Consider the following 9,720-nt stretch of genomic DNA (forward strand, 5'->3'; position numbering starts at 1 on the left):
TACTTTGCGGTACCATATTTATGCCTTTTCTCTCTTATTTTGCAAGGTTTATTTGAAGAGGGAGAATTCAGGCAGCTGGAATTCTGGACTCGAAAAGGAGCAAATCTGAGTCCTCTATTCTGCACAACTCCAAATGCCCTGAAAATTTACGTGCAATTTTTTGGGAATATATAAAAAATACTGGGCGAAAGAAGTACCAGAGGGGAGCTACCAGGGTGCCACAAGCCTGGTAGCCGCCACCACTGGTGGTGGCTACAGCGATTGTGGGCTCCCTGACGGACCACTGGCCCCCCTCTTTTGCTATATGAAGGGTTTCGTTCCAGAAAAAATCAGAGGGGAGCTTTTTTGTGGTTTCGCCGCGGCCACGAGGCGGAACTTGAGCAGATCCAATCTAGAGCTCCGGCTGGACGATCGTGCTCGGGAAACTTCCCTCCCGGAGGGGGAAATCATCGCCATCGTCATCACCAACACTCCTCTCATCGGAGGGGAGGCATCTTCATCAACATCTTCATCAGCACCATCTCCTCTCCAATCCCTAGTTCATCTCCTGTAACCACTCTCCCTCTCGCGACTCCGATTGGTACTTGTAAGGTTGCTAGTAGTGTTGATTACTCTTTGTAGTTGATGCTAGTTGGATTACTTGGTGGAAAAGTTTATGTTCAGATCCTTGATGCTATTCATTACACCCCTGATCATGATTATGATTATGCTTTGTGAGTAGTCACTTTTGTTCCTGAGGACATGGGATAAGTCATGTTAATAATAGTCATGTGAATTTGGTATTCGTTCGGTATTTTGATATGTTGTATGTTGTCTTTTCCTCTAGTGGTGTTATGTGAACGTCGACTACATAACACTTCACCATACTTGGGCCTAGAGGAAGGCATTGGGGAATATTAAGTAGATGATGGGTTGCTGGAGTGATAGAAGCTTAAACCCCAGTCTGTTCGTTGCTTCGCAAGGGGCTGATTTGGATCCACTAGTTTAATGCTATGGTTAGACGTTGTCTTAATTCTTCTTTCATAGTTGCGGATGCTTGCGAGAGGGGTTAATCATAAGTGTGATTCTTCTCCAAGTAAGGGCAGTACCCAAGCGACGGTCCACCCACATATCAAACCATCAAAGTAGCGAACGCGAATCACATGAACATGATGAGACTAGCATGATAGAAATTCCTGTGTGTCCTCTGGAGCATTTTTCCTCCTATAAGACTTTGTTCAGGCTTGTCCCTTGCTACAAAAGGGATTGGGCCACTTGCTGCACCATTGCTACTACTTGTTACTTGTTACTTTTCTCTTGCTTCGTTTCACCTCCCTACATCATCACTTGTTACCGCTACTTTCAGTGCTTGCAGTTATTACCTTGCTGAAAACCGTTTATCAGAGCCTTCCGCTCCTCGCTGGGTTCGACACTCTTACTTATCGAAAGGACTACGATTGATCCCCTATACTTGTGGGTCATCAGTAGTCAGCAGCAAATTTCCCTTACACGGGGACTGTAATGTTTATCGAACCAGAAGGACTCCAAGGATCAACAAGTAGGTGGCCTCTGCTCTAGCGCTAGCAGAAGAAGTGGACCTGAACACACCACAATAACTTTGCTCCCAACGAGTACAGAGAGGTTGTCAATCTCTCCGGCCTTGTAGTTTGCAAAGGATCAAAACACAAGCGGGAATAGTGATAGTGATTGCAATGGAAAAGTAAATAAAAGGAGTAAATGGTGGAGGTGTAAACAATGGTGGTAATATGGAGCTGAGTCACATGATGTTCATTAGTGACGTCTCTCTCCCAAAAGATGATAAACAACTATGCATGGGTAAACAAACTACAGGTGGGCAATTGACAGAATTATAAACGCACCGGAATTCTATTTATGCTACTTGAAAGTTAGAGGCTCAATAGTAATGGGCAGTACGCCAAGAAAAGTAGACCGTTTATTCATCAGCATCTACTTACTAATCATCCACTTTCAGATATCTATCCAGAACATCTCGCTGGTATTAAGTTGCGAGCCCCACCCTAAGTGTAAACCAAAAGCAATGGACAATTGCATTAACGAACTTTGCGTAAGGTAAACAATACTTGCAACTGCGGTCACAAGCACCGTTCTTTTCTCCCTGGTGGCAATAGCACATCCCCTAGTCTCTTGTTTCTGTCACTCAAGCTAGACATCAAGGGGCATGAACCAACAATCATGCATAACTCTCCCTCTTGGAGTTACAATCTACTACTCGGCCAAAGCAATAACGAGCAACGGAGAACATGCATGAATCACTAAAGAACATAATATAAAAGGATAATCAAATATATAACTCATCACAATCTGAATATAATCTCATAATCCATCGGATCCCAGCAAACCGAGCATAGCAATAGCAAGAAAATTGCATAGATGCCTTGATCATGTAGGGCAGCTCACAAGGGCTAATCATTGAAGCACAAGATGGGAGAGAAGACATCAGATAGCTACTGGTCATAGACTCATGGTCCGAGGAGTACTAACACCACGCCCGGGATGAGTCCGTGGCGGTGGAGAAGCTCCCGGAGGTCAATCCTCCCTCCGGCAGGGTGCCCGGAAGATGTCTTCTGACACTCCCAATCTCGGGAGCGCTGTGGCGGTGGAACTATGGAGAAATTCACCATTCATGATATCATGGAAGGGTTTCCGATCGGAGGGGTAAATATAGGCCAAAGGAGGGCGTCAGAGGAGGTGGGCCCCACCCAGGCGACCTGTGGGCACAACCAGGGGCCAGGCCGCGTAGGGAGGCCTCCTGGCAGGCCCTGGCTCCCCTCTGGCCCACCTTTGGTGCTTCGGAAGCTTCCGTCATGCTGATTTTTATATATTTTTATTGGGATTTTTGGGACTCGGTAAATTTGGGTAAAAGCCCCGCAAAAAATACATCAACAGACAAAAACTGGCACTGGGTGCAAGTAGGTTAGTCCAAATATGTGTAAAAAGGTATGAAAGTGTAGCAAAACATATAACAATGTCACCCAAAATATCATGGAAGAAAAAAAAAATAAAGATACGTTTGGGACATATCAACATCCCCAAGCTTAATTCCTGCTCATCCTCGAGTAGGTAAATGATAACACAAATAATTTATGTGGTGACATGCTAACACACATATAAGAACTTCGAAGTAAATCAAGTAAGATATGCAATTCAAGTCAAGACAATAATAAGCAAGAGTCTATATTTAGTATTGAAATTAGCAAAGTAAGAACATAAAGGTGCAAGAGCTCTCGTTGTCCGTGACTCGAATGTCTCCAAACGGTGTTTGCATGCAATAAGTGGGAGATGGGTTTAGAGCATAAAAATATATATTTTATTGAGAACTCAATCTACCAAAATTTCACACTTGGTCTACTTCGGAATCTTATTTTGACTCATCCCCAGACCACTAGTCAGGCACAACTCAAAATGATCCTCTTCCTTTCGACTTTGAGCACTCATGCAATGGATGAGAGAAAGCAAGATATGTTTTCACTTAGGATGGCAAAGAGAATAATGATGGGGAAGGAAGACAAAAAGGCGTGCAAGGCTCACATCAATGAGGACAATCAGAGGCGAGAGAAAGCCAAATGATAGATATGATGTGAGGAGTAGGGATTGCCATGCAACGGATGCATATATGAGCTAAGGTAATCTCTCCAATGGAACTAGTGGGGGTGCATCCAACTTGCTTGCTCATGAAGACCTAGAGCTCATTTGAGGAGGCTCATCATTGGAATATATAAGGCAGGTTCTATAGTGTAAAGTTCCCCACTCAGTTATACATGAATGATAATCTCTATGGAGTACAAATATAACAATGGAGTACGAGTGTGAATCTTTCAAAAGGAATAGTACTGTTGCCCCCTTGTCTCTTTTTTTCCTTTTTCTTTTTTCTTTTATTTTTTGTGGCCTCTTTGGCTCTTACTATTTATCTCTCATTTATCCTCTTTGGAATCTTTTAATTTGTCCTCTTTGGGATATTTTCCTCACTTAAGGGCAACACTCTATGTTTTACAAGAATAAAAAGAAGATCATCACACTTTATAAGCAGTACTCAACATAAAGACAAATGAAAACTATCATGATGTATGCAAATGTATGCCTCTGCCAGTGTAGCAGGATATGCAATGAAACTAGCGCGTCATGTAGGAATAATAAGGGCAAGACACAACTAGCATGCGGCTCCTCGATCAAGCAAAAGCATGTATGACATGAAGATCAAGTCATGAGATGGTGGATGTTGCATGGCAATGTATCTCGGAAAGGCTATGGAAATGCCTTAATAGGTAGGTATGGTGGCTGTTTTCAGGAAAGATATAATGAAGCTTATGATGAAAGAGCATATCATTCCAAGGGTTTGGATGCACCGGCGAAGTTTGCACCAATCTCAAGATTAGAAAGGGCAATGCACGGTACCGAAGAGGCTAGAAAAATATGGATGGTGGAAGTGCCAACAATCGAATACTCACATTAGTCCAAAGAACTCATACACTTATCATCGGTAACTCTCTATCTAGTCAGGAAATTCACAAAGAGACAAGTACCACGAGGAGGAATGTTTGGGGGTTTGGTTATCCTTGCGCATCCTCGACCCATGGTAACGTGAGGGTACTCTATATATTCGAACCCCTCCAGAGGTTAGCGATCAATTTAGTAGCTAGAGTTCTCAACTATTTTTAGTTTTTGAAAAACACACGGATTTCCCAAAATACGACACCTATCACTAATAGGCTCAAGCTCATGGCACCAACAGTCCAAACATTACTCAAATTACTACGTCAAAACTATTGCAAGTTACTACTATACTTAAGTAGCAACCTTAATTACCTACTCATGAAAGACACACAAATGAGTGCAACCAGCCAACTCTCTAAACAAGATAAGCATGATAACTCAAGAGAGTTCCAAAAGCAACCTAAATAAAATCTCTTAAAAAGATAAAGCATGAAAACTAAGAGCTAAGCATGACATTAGCTATGAAAAGGTAATGAACACACACAAAAAGATAAGCATGAAAACCTATGTTGTGTTCTAGAGTGGAGTGGAGCGTGTTTCTCTCCAAAACAAATAAATCTAGGTTCCAACTAGTTATGAACAACAAGAAAAACTAAAACAAACAAAAAAGTAAAGAGCGGGACGCTCCAAGCATAGCACATAACATAAGAAGTGATAAAAATATAACATGGAGTTGGACGAACTGATGATTGCTGATGGAGAAGGGGATTTCCCAAAATACGACACCTATCACTAATAGGCTCAAGCTCTTGGCACCAATAGTCCAAACATTACTCAAATCAATACGTCAAAACTATTGCAAGTTACTACTATACTTAAATAGCAACCTTAATTACCTACTCATGAAAGACACACAACTGAGTGCAACAAGCCAACTCTGTAAACAAGATAAGCATGATAACTCAAGAGAGTTCCAAAAGCAACCTAAATAAAATCTCTTAAAAAGATAAAGCATGAAAACTAAGAGCTAAGCATGACAGTAGCTATGAAAAGATAATGAACACACACAAAAAGATAAGCATGAAAACCTATGTTGTGTTCTATAGTGGAGTGGAGCGTGTTTCTCTCCGAAACAAATAAATCTAGGTTCCAACTAGTTATGAACAGCAAGAAAAACTAAAACAAACTAAAAAGTAAAGAGCGGGACGCTCCAAGCATAGCACATAACATATGAAGTGATAAAAATAAAACATGGAGTTGGACGAACTGATGATTGCTGATGGAGTCTCCTTGAATATTTATTGGGGTGCATGGGCGCAGCCCCAAGCTTGAGCGCTTGACACTCCTGGATCTTCTTTCATCATCTTCCATCGCATACTTGAAAACTCCCTTCATAGGAAACTCATCATAAGCTCATTAGAGTGGTTAGTGCCCATAATAAAATAATTCATTTCCTACTGGAAATAAATATTTTCATGAAAAGCTACTATTTCTAATGATTGCCAAAAGATTTTTGCAAAATAAAAGCAAGCATAAGATTTAAAAAACGATGAAAATGCAAAACGTGGCAGAATGTGTGAAAAACAGAACAACAGGTAGTAAATAATTTTCTCGGGGCACTTCTGCAACTCAAATCAAAAAACTCACAACACACGCTAGAAAGACAATTATATAGAGCATCCTTTCAAAACAATTCAGATCAAAAAGATGATATGGTGATTTTTTGTGAATCTTTCTATCAAGCAGACATAATCTGTTTCTCGACAGTGTGTCACCACTTTTTAACTTTCTTCCAATCGGAGGCTAAAACATGGCACAAAGCTTCAAAATAAAGATACAATGATGTTGCTACAGTAGTAACAAGCATCAAGACCACAAAAACTAAAAGTAAAAACAAATTGGGTTGCCTCCCAACAAGCGCTTTCTTTTATACCTTTGAGCAAGGCATGATGCAAAAAGATCAAGTATTATCAACTCCATAAGATTAACTTGCCCAAATAACAGACTCACAAGGTAACTAAATCTTTTTTCGAGGGAAGTGTACCATTCCCTTTTTACGACGAAATTGGAATCTAATGGTCCCTTCTTTCATGTCAATGATAGCACCAACGATGCGGAGAAAAGGACGTCCCAAAATAATTGGACATGAGGGATCACACTCAATGTCCATAATAAGAAAATCAACGGGAACATAATTATCATTGACAACAATAAGAACATCATCAATTCTCCCTAAAGATTTCTTTATGGAAGAATCAACAAGGCAAACACCAAAAGAACATTGATCATGACGTTTCAAATCTAGAATATCATACATTCTTTTGGGCATAAGGGAGGCACTAGCTCCAACATCACATAAAGCAAAGCAAGAGATATTATTCAATTTAATCTTGACCATAGGATCCCAACCATCTTCTAATTTTCTAGGAATAGAAGTCTCTAGCTTGAGCTTCTCCTTCCTAGCTTTGATAAGAGCATTGGTAATATGCTCGGTGAAGGCAATATTGAGTGTACTAGTGTGGGGGTATTTAGCCATTCTTTGCAAGAAAGTGATAACTTCGAGAGACTACAATTATCAGAATCAAGATTACTACCATTAATTAAAGTGGTGGTGATTTCATCTAAGCTAATGCTTTGGGTAGTCTCTAAGTTCAAAGGACCTTCTTGTCCTAAAGTTGAGCTATTAGCATCTCCATTAATAGGTCCATTGGGACTAGGGATGTGATGGGTGCTAATAGTTTTGAGATCCTCGACTACTTGTATAGTAGCAAGGTAGTGTGTGTAGGAAGAATCTTAATCCTATCTTCCTCTTATTTTTCTCTAGCCCATATATCCTTAAGTTTGGCTAGCATTCTTATATTCTCATTAATTTCGACTTGGATAGCATTCATGGGTGAGGTTTTCCTTTCCTCAAGGGGGGGAGTTTTAATTTTAAGCATCTCTACATCATGAGCTATGTTGTCTACCATCAAAGAGAGACTATCTAATTTTTCTAATTTCTCTTCTACACTCTTGTTGAATGCTTTTTGAGAAGTGATAAAGTCTTTAAGCATGCTCTCTAATTCAGAAGTGAGTTTTTGGTGCTAGGATAAGTGTTGTTGTTCCCATAGTTGTTTGATGGGAACGGTCTAGGATTACTACCAAAATTACTCATATAAGCATTATTTTTAAAGTTGTTCCTAGAAATAAAATTAACATCAACTTGCTCTCTTTCTCGAGCAACCAGAGAATTTAAAGGAACATCATGAGGATCAATAGGAGCTGGCTTAGTGAGTAAAGTCATGATCATGTCAACCTTATCATTAAGGGAGAAGATCTCCTCATCAGAGTTTACCTTCCTACTTGTTGGATCTCTCTCGGTGTGCCATTGAGAATAATTTGTCATCATGTCGTCCAATAGCTTCGTGGCAGCACCAAGTGTAGTTGACATAAAGGTTCCTCCCACGGCCGAGTCTAACAGATTCCGCGAGGTAAAGTTCATTCCTGCATAGAAAGTTTGGATAACCATCCAAGTAGTCAAACCATGTGTAGGGCAATTCTTAACAAGAGATTTCATGCATTCCCAAGCTTGGACAACATGTTCATTATCCAGCTGCCTAAAATTCATAATGTTACTTCTTAACTGGATAATCTTAGCAGGCGGGTAATACTTCCCAATAAAAGCATCTTTGCACATATCCCAAGAATCTATGCTATTCCTAGGCATATTGAAGCCACACTTTAGCTCCTCCTCTCAAGGAGAAAGGAAAAAAGCTTAAGTTTAACAATATCACCATCTACTTCTTTATATTTTTGCATATCACAAAGCTCAACAAAATTATTCAAGTGCAAAGCAGCATCATCTCAAGCACCGGAGAATTGATCTTTCATAACAAGGTTCAGTAAAGCAGGTTTAATCTCATAGGAGGTATCCCTAGTAGCGGGAGTAGCAATAGGAGTGCAGATAAAGTCATTGTTGTTGTGACTAGTGAAGTCACACAACTTGGTGTTTTCAGTGGAACCCATATCAGCAGCACCAAGCAAGAACAAATCAACTAATTTTTTTGAGGTTTTTGGTATAAGACTCTAAATAAAAAACTAGAAAGAAAACTAACAAGACTAAAAAGCAAAGGTAAAAGATAGTGTGCAACTCCCCTATCTTGAAGACTGGAGTCCCCGGCAACGGCGCCAGAAATTTGCTTGATGACGAGTTGATGGATATAGTTCTCGCCCCTCATTGGTTACCCCAAGTGGAAGGTGGAGACGTAATGAGTAGCATATTTCCCTTACACGGGGACTGTAAGATTTATTGAACCAGAAGGACTCTGAGGATCAAGAAGTAGGTGTCCACTGCTCTGGCGCTAGCAGAAGACGTGGACCTGCACACACAACAAATAACTTTTCTCCCAACGAGTATAGAGAGGTTGTCAATCTCCCCGGCCTTGTAGTTTGCAAAGGATCAAAACACAAGCGGGAATAGTGATAGTGATTGCAACGGAAAAGTAAATAAAAGAATTAAATTGTGGAGGTGTAAACAATGGTGGTAGTATGGACCTGATTCAGATGATGTTCACTAGAGATGTCTCTCTCCCAAAAGACGATAAACAACTATGCATGGGTAAAAAAATTACAGCTAGGCAATTGACAGAATTATAAACGCACCACAATGCTAATTATGTTGCTTGAAAGTTAGAGGCTCAATAGTAAATGGGCAGTATGCCAAGACAAGTAGACCGTTTATTCATCAACATCTACTTACTAATCATCCACCTTGAGATATCTATCCAGAAAATCTCGCTGGTATTGAGTTGCGAGCCCCACCCAAAGTGTAAACTCAAAGCACCGGATAACTGCATTAACGAACTTTGAGTAAGGTAAACAATACTTGCAACCGCGGTCACAAGCACCGTTGTTTTCTCCCTGGTGGCAACAACACATCCCCTAGTATCATGTTTCTGTCACTCAATCTAGACATCAGGGGGCTTGAACCCACTATCATGCATAACGCTCCCTCTTGGAGTTACAAGCTACTACTCATCCAAAGCAATAAAGAGCAACGGAGACTTGCATGAATCACTAAGGAACATAATATAAAAGGATAATAAAATATATAACTCATAACAATCTGAACATATTCTCATAATCCATCAGATCCCAGCAAACCGAGCATAACAATAGCAGGAAAATTACATAGAGGCCGTGATCATGTGGGGCAGTTACAAGGGCTAATAATTGAAGCACAAGATTGGAGAGAATACATCACATAGCTACTAGTCATGGACTCATGGT

The sequence above is a fragment of the Hordeum vulgare genome, chromosome 1H, assembly GCF_904849725.1.
Source record: "Hordeum vulgare subsp. vulgare chromosome 1H, MorexV3_pseudomolecules_assembly, whole genome shotgun sequence".
NCBI lineage: Eukaryota > Viridiplantae > Streptophyta > Magnoliopsida > Poales > Poaceae > Hordeum > Hordeum vulgare.